The sequence below is a fragment of the Miscanthus floridulus genome, chromosome 12 (assembly GCF_019320115.1).
Source record: "Miscanthus floridulus cultivar M001 chromosome 12, ASM1932011v1, whole genome shotgun sequence".
Lineage (NCBI taxonomy): Eukaryota > Viridiplantae > Streptophyta > Magnoliopsida > Poales > Poaceae > Miscanthus > Miscanthus floridulus.
In genome coordinates this window covers 6,525,302-6,542,321 of record NC_089591.1, presented here as the reverse complement: position 1 = coordinate 6,542,321, position 17,020 = coordinate 6,525,302, and the positions used below count along the sequence as shown (strand labels likewise).

General features: G+C 42.6%; 1 pseudogene; it reads left to right on the top strand.

Moving 5' to 3' along the window:
- Positions 1–14,001: 14,001 nt before the first annotated feature.
- On the top strand, positions 14,002–16,125 carry LOC136495519 (protein FAR1-RELATED SEQUENCE 5-like; annotated as a pseudogene).
- The last annotated feature ends 895 nt before the right edge of the window (positions 16,126–17,020 follow it).

The following is a 17,020-nucleotide window of genomic DNA, read 5'->3' as shown; positions in this document are numbered from 1 at the left end:
GTTTGACCAGGTTTATAAAAAAATACTATCGATATCTGTATCTCTAAATAAAATTGTTACTATAAAAATAGATTCACCGATGATACTAATCATGTACCATAAATACTAATGTTTTCTCATATATATATATTTGGTTAAAGTTAACTATGTTTGACTTCGCCAGAAGCGAAAACAACAGATAAAAAGGCAGTACATTGAATTGCAAGGTTTTTATTTTTGAGGTTTACTCCTTTTGAATCAAGAAGAGTTACATCTTGCCAAATTATAGGATGTATGGGCATCAAGGAATCCACCCAAAATGATTGCTTGGTGCATCCTAGCGGAAAACATGCAGCAACAACTTTGGTGCTGAGTAAAGTTTCCGTGGAAATACTTTCCATATGTATTTCTTTTATAACATTTTCAATGGATGTCGTTTTTTCCTCTCTAATAAAGCGCCATGCAAAAAATGGCATACTCTATTCATATCAATGGCTGCAAAATAGGGCCTCAACTCTTACATATGTTTTGAAGAAATACAAGTTGGACGATTCGATGTGCAAATAGCATATTGTCCCTTTTTCCCTACTTTTTTTTCTTTATAATCAGTGCATAATCTCTCAATGAATGATAGTCCACGATCAAATGTATCGTGGCAAGGGGGAATGACCACGTGTTAGAATTTTTTTATAGAAAACAACAATGTTGCAAGTCACAATTAAACTCATAATTGCCTTTGTACATGAACCCTAGCGTACACTATGAGCACGAACACGTAGAAATGATCGATGTGAACTAGAGTTGTAGGAAGGAGATTGACACCTATAAAGGGATAGACGCGATGATGGGTGGTAGCATGGTCGGTGTTGGGCGTGAGAGAGCGAACAGGAGAGAGGCAATGGGAAGGGAGAGCACTAGAATGTCATAGCGGTGTAGTCACTGCCACTGTGGGCTATGGGAGAGATGGTGGTCAGGCGTCACGACATCTGGTTGTTTTGTTGTCTGAATTGGGAGAGTTAACATCTTCGAAAATTATTACAGTTATGTGGCACTAGATTCCACAAAAAATGATTGTTTGGATGATTTAGAGATTAAAATCCTGCAAAATATATAGTTAATGTATTTATTTTTTACATAGGAATTTTGCAGATATTTAGGTTGAAACTGCCATGCAAAAATATCATATTATTTCCCATATTTCTCGCATCTCGCTTTTCATGTCTTGAAGGAATATAAGTGGGTTGGTTTGATGATTAAATAGCACAATATCTTTTTCCGCTCCTGTCTCTTATTATCAAATCGTTTGCATTCAACGAATGATACTGCACGTACAATAAAAAATGTGGTTAAGTGCATTGAAGAGGGAAAATATTGGCAATATAGAATTTTATTTTGTTTCCTAAGAAAAACAATACTGCAGATCACAATTAGATCCTAAATTTGTAGATGTTCAAGGTATGCTAAGCAAAAATTTGCTCAACTGTAGCACAAGAAACACTACTAATTTAAAAGGGAGAATGAGATGTCCTAATTCTAATCCGTTCTAGGAAAAGTGCCAACAATGGTAAAAGAAAATGGCTAGGGACGTGATCGTGATGGATGGCGAGGGAAGGAGAACTGGCGGGCATCGTCAGCAGTAGGGGGGTGAGAGAGCGAACAGGCTAGATGCAGTGGAGAGATGGTCAAGCTCAGGCACCAGTACATCTTCTCTTTTTTTTGAGGAAGTCCAGAGCGGAGGCCCCTACCTGATTTGTATTAAAATTACAGTATGTACAAATGCAGGTCCAAAGCCAAGAGGCTTAGAGAAGAAACAAGGAAATACAAGAGAAAAGAAGCTACAGAAATACAGAAGAAAAAGCTACAAAGAACAAGAGAAAAAAAAACTTTCAGAACTAGAGAAAATTTGACCGAACTGAACAACATCGTGAGTATCTTAGAATTGCCCTCTTGTTCTTGCAACAGGTTGTTCCCAAATTTGTGTCCATGTTTCGATAGCCGGACTCCTTGGTTCCTTTTTTTTTTTTGTGTGTTTCCAGAGTTGTAAAGTTGGCACTACATTATCTTTGATTGCTGAGCAAGAACATCTTGTTGTTTTGTTTGTCCGAATTATGGGAGTTAACATCTTTGCTAAATTATTGGAGTATACTAAGTACAACGTAGGATTTTTTGAAGGAAAATAGCATCAATTTATTTATTTTTAGAAAAGAAAACAATTCGTGAATTTTTGTGTACAAAGTGCCCGTAAAAATGCCATATCATCTGCATGGATACAAAATAGATCCTCTGTTTTCATGCACTCGAGCGGATTACAATGATCAAATAGCTAGCATAGTATCTTTCCCCGCTCCTTTCCGTGGCATACAAAATTATTTGCATTCACTGAATGATATAGCACAATCCAAAAGTGCGGTGAAGAGAGGGGATACATATCCGCAATTGTGTTGTTTCAAAAAAAAAATCCGCAATTGAACGAGAAACTTAATTTTTTTCCTACTCCCTCGGTCCCTCTAGGTTGGTAAAAGAAGTCGTTTTGAATAGCGACACAGTCTACAAAGCATAACCTTTGACTTCTTATTTTTATTAAAATATTCGTTCAAAAGTGATATATGCATACTTTTATAAAAATACATTTCAAGAGAAATCTATATATTTATATGGTTTTCACATTTTTCAACTCAACAGCTTAAAAGTTATTCATGATTTATATTCTCAAAATGTTTGACACAAACCTTATCATCGCAGACGTAGACACAGTCAGAAAACAGATCATAGCAGCAGCGGCTCTACGGTGGTTGCAGAAGCATCCAATCCAACTGTAGCGTAGCGTAACGAACATTGGCGGCGTAACGGAACGGAGGACCACGGTAAAGAAGCGAGGGGAGAGCGGGTGGTCCGTTTTGGTTCGGTGTGGGGCCGGGGACCTCCGACAAAGCATCCGAAGGACCAGTTGCCGCTGTACACTGGCTGGCAGGTGGGCCCGGACTTCCGTCGGTGCCCTGGCTGACGTCTGCGGTTGGGATTATTTCTTGTCATCTTTTTGCATTTGCATTAGCATAACTACAGCAACCTCAAATCAAAATGAAACTCGATCGATGATGTACGCACGCCTTCTCATCCCACTCGAGTGCCATTTTTCTGCAGATTAATTATTTTTCTAGATATATGTACGGCATTGAGTACATACGTACTAATAATGTAGATTATACGGCCGGGAGTAATATTCTTACTACTGGTTTTGGGTAATCATTTTCCAAGAATTTTGAGGAGTCAGAACATTGACCAAAATTATAGAGATGAATTACAAAGATTGATAACATCAAATAAGTATACTTAGTTAGTTGGTATCATAAATATTATTATTTCATCGTATAATTTCGGTCAAATTTGAGATTATTTGACTCTCGAAGGTTATCGGAACGACGTATAGTTTGAGACAGAGGAAGTATGTATCCTGTTGAGTTGTCTGCCTCCATCAGCGATGCAAAGACCACTCGATCCGGACAGTTGTCTCGTGGCAGATTTTACATTATATATATATATATATATATATATATATATATATATATATATATATATATATATATATATATATATATATATATATATATATATATATATATATATAAAAGTTACAAGGTCGATGGTGGTAGCATGCGTGGCAAGCAACAAGGTCACGGCCGGGGCGCTAGCGTAGTAGCTAGCTAGTGTGAACAGCCGTCGTCGTGCACGTCTAGTTTTGTGCTGCGTGCATATGCATTTGCATGCTAGCGTGATCTTAATTGTTGTTGCCTCGCATGCATGCACATGGTATGTGTAGTGCGAGTCGCCGCACATGACACGCCCATTATTGGCAAACTAGGTAGCAAAATATAAAAGATGATGGCCTCTGCCTACATGTATTAGCTAGTCGTTGCTACATACACATGAGGCCATTGGCTTTAGTTTGCAAGAGATGCATGTCATGCGACTGAACTTAAGCCGCACGTCATGGCACGGACGGACGATGCATCCGCCATTCCAGCCCATCTCTCGCGCCTGGCCTGATTCTGTACGCTACCTCCAGGTGACCAGCAGGCCTTGAGATGGTATCGTGGACGGACGCAGGAAACGCCAGGGGAACGGACGGAATGATGCGTGTTTGTGTTTTCCCGTGGGTCTACATATTATCGATCGTCACGGCCACCGCACCACACCAGTCGACCACGTACGGGTAGAGGGTCTGGGTTCACGGCGCGCGCGCGTTCCTGATCATCACTTGGGCGTGATGCAAATTAAGCGGGGGGTCGTCGTTCATGTCATGCATGACTTACTTGTTGCTTAATTAATCAATCACGCCGGGCCTGCAGATCCATCGGCATATACGCATGCATATACTTGTTGCTTAATTTGGATCCGATGGCTAACTTAAGCTGGAACCAACCAACGTCCACGAATCCCTACATAGACGGCAGACTAGCGTAAAGCCGGCCGGCCTTCTTGTTTGCCGCAGGAGCTCTCGTAAGTTGGCATCCAATCCAATGCCTGCCGCTCTGCCACCGCCAGCGTGCGGGGCCTACGCTACGTAGGCGTGCATGGCTACAGCTTTCTACAGTACTTTCGTTTGGAATAATTATGAAAAAAAAACTTAATTTCATTTGGAATACTAAATGGTTCGATTTATTTTTATTATTATTATGTGCACTGTGTTATCACAGTGATGTTTTCCATTCATACTCCCTTGTAAAGAAAAAACAATTTTCGCATTTGAGGAGTCAAACGGTATGAAAAAGTTTATAAAAAAACATCCTAAGATTAATAATACAAGACAAGTGCCACTAAATTAATTATTAAATATATTTTTATAATAAACCTAGTTGGAGGCATAATTGTTAGTACTATTCACTGTAAATTTAGTCAAAGTTAAGCTAGTTTGACCTACATAAACCTTATAATCATATCCTTCTGTGGACACAGAGGCTATATGCATGGTTTGTCAAATTTAAATAAGTTTGACTTGACAGTTCTACAATTGATTTGTTTTAAGGCGAAGGTAACGGTTAACATCTCTTCTCTTAGACTAGACCATTGCACAACCAACATAACACACCAGCGACTGATGGTGGCTCACCAGCGGTTAAAGTAATAAGTAGCTAGTAGTACTAACTAAAATATGTTCAGGACACATGTAGTCCCTCCGCTTCAAAATGAACGCGCATCTTGCTTATCAAGAAGTCAAATCTTTTAAAATATACTTTCTTCGTCCTAAAAAGACCGTTGTTTTAGAAATAAATCTGGACAATCCATATCATTTCTAAAACAAAGGGAGCAACTAAATATACTCAAAATACTAATATTTATAATGCGTAATAATAAGCAACATTATATAGATTCGTGGAATGTATAATAAATTTATTTAGAGATATAAATTTTGATACTAATATTTAGAGTACAAACTAATAATCAAACTTAAAGCATTTTAACTTCTCGAGAAATATAATGTATGTTTATTCTGGAACGGAGGATGTATATATACTCGTGTTTAGTAGATGCCCTAGTGTTTTTTTTAGACCTAGAAGACCTAGTGTTAATCGTGAATGTTAGCCGGTAGTCGACAAACAGGATAAACGACGGCAGCAGCAGGAGGAGACACGTACATTGGCCCCTGGATAATTAAAGTTATACCAACACTACTTTATATTAGTTCTCCCTCTCTCTCCAAAAAAAAAAGCACCGAGTACTTGTCTGATGGATGATGTTTGTTTATCTCATCCGAAGCGTGACTAGATCATCATAATGCGCGGCAGGGTACATAATAAAACAAACAAACAAAAAAAAAAGAAACAAACATACAGACAAAAAAGAGGAGAGAAGATGATAAAAATAGGGGTACGTGTACGAGGTCGCCAGCATCTGGATCTTACTAGCTAGCTGCTGGCTGTTCTCTGCCCTGTACCCGGCCGATATGCAAGCAAGACTGATCCATCCAACCAACCCACGTCGGGTTAAGTCCGGGGCATGCACACTAAGTGCGTGTTTAGTTGGGGGAAAGTTTTGAATTTGGCTACCGTAGTACTTTTGTTTTTATTTGGCAATTAGTGTTCAATCATGGACTAATTAGGCTCAAAACGTTCGTCTCGCGATTTTCAACCAAACTGTGCAATTAGTTTTTTTTTCGTCTACATTTAATGCTCCATGCACATATCGCAAGATTCAATATGATGGCTACTGTAGTACTTTTGGGGAAGTTTTTTTTGAATTAAACACGGGCTAAGGATAGGAAACAGAATATTCGGAAATCACGGAGCCTCTCCCTGGCGATTCTGGAGGCGATCTCGCTACCGCCGCCAGCCATGATCCCGCCACCGTCCTAGATCACCTCACCGATGATCTCTAGGGCCTGCTCTGTCGCTGATCACTGCGATCACGGCGTCCATGTCCCGTCACCGACTGACAGCCGGTGCCGGCCACCGCATATCGTCGGTTAGCCGTCGTGGCGCCGCTGAACACAAACTTCCCCTCTGGGTCTAAGCGCCGCTTAGGGTAGAGTTGTGATCGTGTTGTGACTGCTTCTCCTGCGAGGGCAGGTTCACCGCTGCCACTACTGGATTCAGGTTCTTTGTCGAGTGCCTGAGGCACTCGGCAAAGGCCAAATTGCACTCGGCAAAGAACACACCGGTAAAAAATTGATCGGCAAAGCCCTCTTTGCCGAGTGTCTTTTATCGGGCACTCGGCAAAGAAAAGCGACCATCACGGCACCGGCCCTGTTGACGGTCGCTTTGCCGAGTGCCAACCCTGCAAGCACTCGACAAAGATTTTTTAATTTTTTTAAAAAAAATTCTTTGCCGAGTGCCCTCTATCCGGCCCTTGGCAAAGATGTTTTATTTTTTTTCTAAAAATTCTTTGCCGAGTGCCCCCTGGCCGGCGCTCGGCAAAGTTTGAATTTTTTTTAAAAAAATTATTTGCCGAGTGTCCGCTGGCCGGCACTCGGCAAAGTTTGAATTTTTTTTAAAAAAAATCTTTGCTGAGTATCATGGTCATGGCACTCGGCAAAGCTGGAAAAATGATTTTCCGAGCGCCCATTTTTCTAGCTTTGCCGAGTGCTGTGACCATGGCACTCGGCAACGGGGTCCTTTGCCGAGTGCAACACTCGGCAAAGTGACCCAAAACAGTAATTTTTAATTTTTTTTTATATTTCATCATGACAAATAAATTCATACAGACATATATCACATATATATCTCATTCATCACATATATATCTCATCCATCCACACATCCATCCGCACATATCACATCCATCACAATATATATCACATATATAATAATAAGTGCTCAAGTTTATCCAAATAAATCTACAAGTCCATCACAAGTCCATCAAAGTTCACAAGTGCATCACAAGTATATCACAAGTCCATCACCAAGTGAACAACAAATGAAAAAAATACAACGTGCACTCATCTCGGGGCACTGCGACTGTGGTGAAGGCCCAGCTCCATCATTCGGAGGTGCATGAGGTGGATTATTCGAACCACCGTCAGATGGAGACCGCACAAAGGAGAAAAAATTGCATGTGAGACAAGATTATTTGGATAACTAATCTAGGAAGGTAGAGGCCATACAAGCAAAGCACAAGCGAAAGTAAAAAACTTTTATACTCACAGGAGTAGCTGCAGCTGCAGGACGCGGAGGCGGATGTGGAACCAAGGCGGATGTGGAACCAACAGCCCAGCCGGCAGAGAGAAGCCCACACGTTGCCCAAGCCCTTGTAGGAACTCCGTAATGTCCGTCAGCCTCTGCGCCTGGGCCTGCTGCTCGGCCTCCAGCTGGGCCGCCATCCTCTGCTGCCCGACCTCCAGCTCCTGATGTTGCCTCATTTCTTGTTCTAGCCGGGCCTGCAATATTTCACTCTAATGTTTCAGTAATGCAAAGCTAATTAAGGTGTGTAAAGATCAATGTATGACGAGTAAAACAGGAATAACCTCGAGTGCGTCGACCCAGTGTTGTGCATCGGTCGACCGTGTGCGAATGGCCGGACTCTCGCTCGTGCTCCGTGGTCGGATCTGGAAGAGAGAGGGAGTAGAGGCCGTGTCGATGACGCCGTCGCTAAGCCACAACCACACATGCTTCTTGCCTTGCCCTGCCCTTATGACGGCCTCTCCATCGAAGTCCTGGGTGCTCGAATCATGATCTGGCCCATGGAGCGACCTCGCCACCTCAGTGTACTCACTAATGTGGGAGTGGACGCTCGGGTTTGTGTATGCCTCGGGTGGGTCCTCTAGGTTGAAGAAGACGCCAGACGTCGTCTTGCCCTTGTGGGCCATACACCATGCCTGGAAGTCCGAGCAAGCCTGGCCACTATGTGACACCGACTACGAGAAAGACAGCACGATGATTAGAAATTAGGCAAAATTGAGCGTCACAATAGATAAATGAATTCGCGTACCCATGCTTGTTTGTATCCGGCGAGGCTGCGACTGCCTTGATGGTGTGCTGGACCTTGCATCTGCAAACGACGGTCCTGGGCATCCCTGTGTATCTTGAGGTACTCCTCCATGAACCACCTCTCCACCACCATCGCCCAGCACTCGGGATACGCTTGGCACCACCAGGGAATCATCTACACGTCATCAAGTATTGGACATATAAGAAGATCAAATTAAACCAACTTAATCTCAAAACGAATCAATATTGATGTTCTTCATTTACCTCAAGGTACTGCTCCCGGGTCAGCTGCATCTCTCTTGTGTCTTTCTTGGTTTTCCTCTCTCCAAGCTTCGACCCGTAGTAGGTTACGATGGCCTAGATGCACACCTCGTGATGCATGTTAGTGATGAGTGTTTTACAGGCTTTGATAGTCACATGCTCCGCACTGGCCTCAAATCCCTCCTCGCATCTGTAATAAGTCTGCATACAAAAGTGATGTATCCATTCATTATTTCAAGAAAAGTCCAATGAATGCGACGTATTGAGCAATGTTGTGCAAGGGAGACTTACCCAAAACTCTGCCTTCACCCACGTCGCCTTGCTGGGGTACTCCGCATCGAGGGAGATGGTGTAGTGGTCAAACGAGTAGGCCGGCTCCTTCTTCGATGCGTACGTGATAATGCCGGGGAAGTGTTGCCTACACAGAAGACCCAGGATGCCGTTGACTAGCCGTGCGCTACCACCCGGCACAACCACCCAGTTCCTAGGCAAGTGATTAAGAAAAATTATTAGTTTTTTTCATCATATCATACAAAGTAGTGGTGATAACATATAAAGTTACTTACTTTTGCCCTTTAGGGCGAATCACTGGGCGTTGGTGAGGAAGCGGAACCTGTGGGAGGCTCGCGGGACCTCGCAAGTAGACACTCGAAGAGGAGTCGGAGGAAGCAGAACCCGTGCCTGCCGCCTCCCACTCGTCGTCCTCGTGCGGCCCCTTCTCCTCATCCGTCTGCCAAACTAGCTCCTCGTCCGACTCATCCACGGGCGCCACCTCCTCCTCACGCAGCGTGGGAGGAGACGGCCCCCTCCTGTGGCTGGCGGTCCTCCTCCTTCTCCTCCTGTTCGATCCCTCCACCATCCCCTCCGCCTCCTCCTGTAGCCGGCATGGTCTTTGGTAAATCGAGTTTACGGACCTATGACGGTCGCCCGCCATCTTTGTTCAATCACCTACAATAAAAAAAGAAAAAAAGACGTAATTAGAAATAGGTGCAAAAGTGAACAAAACATAATTACAAAAAACATAGTAATACATGTATTAGAAATATATGCAAAAATAAACAAAACATAATTATAAAAAACATAGTATTACATGTATTAGAAATAATCTTCATGATTGAGATTAGCTGGATCATAGGTCTCGTCATCATTATCAACATTGTCCAACTCATCAACACTATCCGAAGGAGGAATGTTGTCTTCATTGTCATTGCCTAAACGTAATCGCTCAAGCATTTGTATGCCCTTCAGATTTCGCACCTCGTCTCCAGCGTCCTCGTCATCATCCCTTTCATTGTCTACTTCCATTCCTATCTCTTCGGTTAAGTCTATGTCAAACCTCCCTTGTAGCCCCTCTTCTTGATAGAACTCTCCATCATATGTGTTTGGGTTGAGGTTGTAATCTTCATCGTTTGGGACAGGTAGTTTATCATATGGCGATACCTTATGCACAATAGACCAACCCTTAAGATGCTCGGCGTCTTTGCACGCGTATGACGTATAATAAACCTGGATGGCCTGTTGAGCCATAGTGTAGACATCTTTTCCTAGATAGACGGAATCATGTCGAATCTCAACTAGCCAATGCTTAGGGGTCCGTCTCGTTACTCCAGGATGAAACCAATGGCATTTGAATATGATAGGAGTAAGAGGTTTGGAACCATATAATGATAGTTCATAGATTTCTTTAATTCTTCCATAATAGTCGAGTCCATCAGTACCGGGCGTAATAACTCTGCTGTTTGTGGTTTTCGATTGGGCCGACTCTGCTCGTAGCTTGCTGTGTGAAAACGATATCCATTCACGTCATAACCGGTAAATGACTTGACCCTAACGGCACAGCCGTTTGCAACCTGTCTCAGCTCATCACTTATAGGCGCATCAGTTTGGGCTTTCTGTTTGAACCAACAAATGAAATTGGGGCTCTCTGGTCCCGCACCCTGTGAAAGAAGGGTATCATTTTCTTGCGGGGTAGGTTGCCTTGATCCATGTCAGGATTGACGAAGAAATTCCCTGTACCAACGAGAAACAAGGGGGTTGGACGAAGAAACAAGGACATACGGCGAAATAAAACAAGTTTTTTCAAAACTTACCCAATGAACGGCTGCACCTCGACAAGGTTGGTCAACACATATAGCATGATACTACGCCACTCTTCATTTTTCAATTGCTTAGTGGTCGATGCACTTGCGCTTCCGAGTTGCCCTTGGAAAAGGCTGAGGTTTGATTCATTTTCGCCAGCATTGTAACGAGGGGGTGGATTATAAACACTAGGAAGGTTCTCAGTGTAGTATTTCTCTGTGAAGTTCGACACCTCCTCTCGAATGTATGCCTCTGTAATGGAAGCCTCAATTTTGGCTTTATTTCTACATTTTTGCGAAGAGTCTTCAGACATCTCTCGATTGGATAGCACCAATGATCCTGCACGGGCCCCCCCATCTATGCCTCATATGGGAGGTGCACAATCAAATGCTGCATCGACAAGAAGCAGCCGGGTGGAAAGATCTTCTCCAACTTATAGAGCCACACGGGTGCCGCTTTTTCCAAGTCATCAATGACGGTCCGAGAGAGCTCCTTGGCACAAAGCTGGCGGAATAAGTAGCTCAACTCTGCCAGCACTTGCCAGACATGCTCCGGGACATAGCCTCGAACCATCGCCAGAAGAAGCCACTCAATCCATATGTGGTAGTCATGACTCTTCATCTCGTTGACTCACAGAGTGCCTATGTTCACTCCCCTCTTTAGATTCGCTGCATACCAATCAGGGAACATTAGCGTCTGGATCTATTCAAGTACTTCCCTCCTTTGGTACTTTTTCAAGACAAAATCGGCCTTAGGTCTTCTCCAGGTCTTGCCACGACTAGGAGGCTGCATCTCTTAATTTGGTCTATCGCATAACGTTGCTAGGTCCACTCTAGCCTTAGGGTTTTTCAGTGTCCATGAGTGTTGCCCAAAGTGTCTCAGCGACATTCTTTTTAGTGTGCATTACATCAATGTTATGTGGTAGAAGAAGGTCATCGAAATAAGGGAGACTCATCATGCCCGAGATATGAGTCCACATATGTTGCTCACCATATCCCACAAAACCACCTTCTTCATTGGTCACGAGAGCATCTATCTGAGCATGAACCTCGGCACCAGTCATCATCCGCGGTGCAGGGTTTGTCACTTTGACACCTTTTGTAAAGTTCTTGATGTCTTGTCTGAATGGATGGTCAAGAGGTAGGAATTGACAATGTCTGTCGAACGACGAATACTTGACACCCTTCTGCAACCAAATGAACCTCACACCTTCCTTGCATATTGGGCATGGAAACTTCCCATGAACACACCAGACGCAGAATATCTTATACGCCAGGAAGTCATGCATGGAGTAGTGGTACCAAACGTGCATTTTGAAGGTTGTCTTTGTAGCTCGATCATATGTCCATACCCCTTCGTCCCAAGCACGGACCAATTCATCAAACATGGGCTCCATGAATACACCCATATATACTCCCTGGGTGTCCAGGAATTATCAACGACAAGAATACGTTATGTCGTTGAAAGGAGACACCAAGGGGGGAGATTAAGGGGGATAACGAAGACGGGCCAACATGTGTATGGGGCATCCATCATTCCATAAGGATTGAACCCATCTATTGCTAGCGCAACACGTACATTATGAGCCTCATCTGCTTTGTCACGATGTTTGTCATTAAAGCGGATCCAAGCTTCACCATCGGATGGATGTACCATCTTGTCAGGATTGTACCGTTTGACATTTTTGTGCCATGTCATCTGTTTCGCGAATTCCTTGGTCATGTATAGCCATTGGATCCTCGGTAGGAATGGAAGGTACCATAGGATTTTCACGAGGATCGTAAGTTGCCACTTCTTGCCATCATCAGAGTCTACCTCTAGGTACCTGGAGGATTTACACTTTAGACAGAACTTTGTATGCTTGTGTTCTTTCCTAAATAGGACGCACCCCTTTGGACAAGCATGTATCTGCTCATACGTCATTTTAAGTGCACGAAGGAGTTTCTGTGACTCGTACATGCTCTTTGGCAGAATGTGGCCCTCCGGAAGCAGGGTGCCAATCACGGCCAACATCTTATCGAAGCCTTCTCGACTCAAGTTTAACTCGGACTTCAACCCCATTAAGCGTCTAATGGCATCTAGTTGAGACACCGTTGACCGATTGTGAAGGGGTTTCTGTGCCAAGTTCATGTCGTGGATCACTGGCTCCCACGTCGTCCTTCCTATTCCTCGACCCCACGAAAGATGTGCTTCAAGATAGCCGTCGGCCGATTGCTGCTGGTCGCCGCCTCCCTCGGCGTAGCTATGCTGGCGCAGGTGAGCAGCCCCTAAGAAAGTGGGACGTAGTGGCGCCCGATGCCGTTTGTTCCTGATCAAGCGGTAGGAAGCAAATAGGCAAAGAACAAGCACATACGCATACACATGTCCATAAGCCTGTTTGTGGCCCATTCCTGTAGCATGAGCGACCAGGAAAAAGGCGCGAGCCAAGGAAAATGGCGGGTAGAGGGCCGTGCTGCCGAAAAAGGGCACGCGGTTGCGAGAGGGCTACACAGACGGACCTACCAAGGAGTGATCGCCGCCGAATTACTCTATCGATGAACAAGACAATTCCCTGGGTTATTCAAGCACTGGAGGGGCAAGTTGCTCTGCTCCTGTATTCTGTTCCATGGAGATGGAAGAAGAGGCCAACATAAAAGAAGCTAACCAAGTGAATCATGATCCTAACAAGTGAGTAACACAACCCCTCTGTATTCTATTACTTGTTATTTTACGTCAAATGAATTTTGTTATTTGAATCCCATGTACAACTACTCTCAGATCTGAAATTAGTAGTAGAATTTTCTCTGAAATTGCTACCCTCAGATCTGAATTTTCCATGTACAGCTACTCTCATATATGTTATTTGACGTCAAATGAATTTTCTCCGAATCATGATCCTAACAAGTGAATCATGTTTTTTTGTTCTAGAAAAATGCTGCCTGGTTTGGTACCACACGTTGGCATGGAATTTGGAAATTCAAATGAAGCTTGGTCATTTTGGCTTAGCTACGGTGGACAGCAAGGCTTTGATGTCAGAAAAAGGTATACAAACAAAAGACCATCCGATGGCAAGATTACATCTTGCAAATTTGTTTGTGCAAAGGAGGGTCATCGATTGCCGGACAAAAGAGATCATCTAACAAGATGCCCTCGAGCTAAAACTAGAACTGACTGCCAAGTCCACATAAATCTAAAAATGGATCGAGAAAATGGAAATCTAAAAGTGTCTGAGCTAGTTTTGGAACACAATCATGCACTACACCTGTCAGAAACCTTACACTTAATGGCATCACAAAGGAAAATTTCAGAGTTACAAGCTTTTGAAATTGAAACAATGGATGATGCAGGAATTGGACCAAAAGCTGCACATGAGTTGGCTAGTCGTCAAGTTGGTGGTCCACTCAATCTTAGCTACACCCTTCATGATCACAAGAATTATTTGCGGACCAAGCGCCAACGAGAGATAGCATACGGCCAAGCAGGCAGCATGCTCAAGTATTTTCATGACAAAATTGTTGAGAACCCATCATTCCAATATGCACTGCAAATGGATTGTGAAGAACAGACAACAAATATATTCTAGGCTGATGCTAAAATGATCATGGACTATGCACATTTTGGTGATGTCGTTAGTTTTGACACTACTTTTGGAACAAACATGAAGAGTAGGCCTTTTGGTGTATTTGTTGGATTCAATCATTTTAGAGAAACTGTTGTTTTTGGAGCTGCTCTCATGTATGATGAAACATTTGAATCTTTCAAGTGGCTATTTGAGACCTTTCTAAAATCTCATAATGGACAGCAACCTAAAACATTCTATACAGATCAAGATGCTGCAATGGGGAAGGCAGTTTCTCAAGTGTTTACAGAAACATGGCATGGATTATGCACCTTTCACATCATGCAAAATGCAGTCAAACATCTACATGAAGAGGATAATGAAGAGGAGAACAAAGAGAATAGAAAGGAGAAGAGTCAAGAGAAGAAAAAAGAGAAGAAAAGGAAGAAGAAAAAGGAGGAGAATGGGGAAACAAATGTTCTGTCAGATTTTAGTGCATGCATGTTTGAGTATGAAGACATTGCAGAATTTGAACAAAAATTTAAACTTATGAGGCAAAAGGTGAGCAAGCAAACTTGGTTAGACAGTATTTACAAGTTGAAAGAAAAATGGACTGAATGTTATATGAAGGATGTCTTCACATTAGGAATGAGAAGTACACAACTTAGTGATAGTCTAAACGATGACTTGAAAATCCATTTCAAATCAGATTTTGATACCATCCTGTTCTTTAAACATTTTGAAAGGGTGGTGCAAGGGAAAAGAAATAATGAACTAAATTTAGAATTTGATTCAAGGAAAAAAAATGCCTAAAATATGTATGATGAGGCCACCACCTATGTTGGTGCAGGCTAGCAAGCTGTACACGCCTATTATATTTGAAGCTTTTCAAGGTGAATATGAAAGATCTTTGGCCGCTTGCACCAAAGCACTGGATGGTACTAATGAATATCTAGTAGGGGATTTTACATATGAGGAGGAATATAAAGTTATCGGTGATCCTTTGAAGGAAACAGTTGCATGCAGCTGCAGGCAGTTTGATAGAATTGGGATATTGTGTAGCCATGCTCTTAAGGTTCCTGATTTGATGAATATCAAGTCACTACCACCACAATACATGTTAAAGCGTTGGACACGGGAAGCACGGACTATAACTGTACAAGACAACCAAGAGAGAAACATAATTAAAAATCCTAATATGGATGCTATGCTTCGGTTGAAATATATGTCCCACAAATTTCTCAATTTGGCACACCAAGCAGCTAACTCTCCTGAGTGCACAATGTTAGTGGACAGCACACTTGACATCCTTGGTAAGCAAATTGCAGAAAAGGTCAATACAAGTACAAGCACTTATCAGGTCAATACAAGTACAAGCACTTATCAGGTCAATATAAGTACAAGCACTGTTCAAGATTCAAGTACAACACACTTGACATCGTTGATTAATGCTAGCATAAAGAAAAGGGATGTCCAAACAAAAAGTTCAAAACAAAAAAGAACCTGGCTCGATAAGAAGCACAAGGCTAGAAAAAGGAGAGAAAACAAAGCTACATCTCAGTTTGGCGAAGCAGGTAATAATGATGTTGTACATGAACAAGAGGCAGTTAGTGGTGGAGCACAAGCACAAGCACAAGGTGCATTCTATCCATTTTTTTCTGAAGCTTCCAATTCAGGTGGTACACAAGCACAGGCACAAGTTAGCTTCACTCAAATGTTGACGGTAATATGCTCATAATATAGCCACTTTACAAATCTTGAGATAATATTTCGTTTTTAAAAGAACTTACTTCTTCATTTAACTTACAGGGACCAATGACCAATGACCTTCTGTCTAGGTTCTGGTGATGTTGTTATGAAGAGCTGTTAGTATTTTCAAGTATGAGAATTGTATGTAACATTGGGGACGCTCCCAGGTGGACATAAATGTTTAGGTTTCTTTTGCCACAAATCTGGTGCTAGATGATATGCTCCCAGGTGGGCAAACTTGGCTTTTTTTTGCTATTTGGCAATTATCATGAATGCAAAAACTCTAGTTCTGTACATATAACTTAGCTTTCTTTTGCTATGTTGCAAATGAGCATTGTAGTAGAACTGGTACATATTCTGCCCTTCAGAGTTATCAGATAAAAAAATCACAACACTGAAGTTTGGAGCATATAAGTGACCTGCCATATATTAGTCATTTGGGGGCATGAAGATGTATATACAACTTCCTTTTGCCACATATTAGTAATGTGCTAATCTGAAAAAACTCTAGTTATGTATATATTTGCACTAGTTGAATTGACGGTCATATATTTGCCACATAGAAGTGACCTGCTATATATGTTCAGCTTTCTGTTGCCACTCTGCAAGCCTCATTGATAGTATTTGAGTACAAAATCTGAAACTCTTTTTGCATTCAGAGATTTCAAATCGACACAATTACCAAAAAAGCACTGAAGTTTCAAAATGACAAGGTTCAGGCACTCAAATTGACAAACATTCCATCATCACAACCAATACAAAGCTATAATCTCAATTCACATCATTTTACATTTTTAATTCTCAACTATATGTCTACTGCTACTCTGAACCTTGTCTTCTCAACCTGCCGTTGTTGCCCTCGTCTAGGGCTGTGTGTGATGCCCCTCGTTCCATGGTGCCGTAGGCTTGGCAGTAGCGGCCACCCTTCCTCCGTTGCCCCTCACTTTCTTAGGGGCTGCTCACCTGCGCCAGCACAGCTACGCCGAGGGAGGCG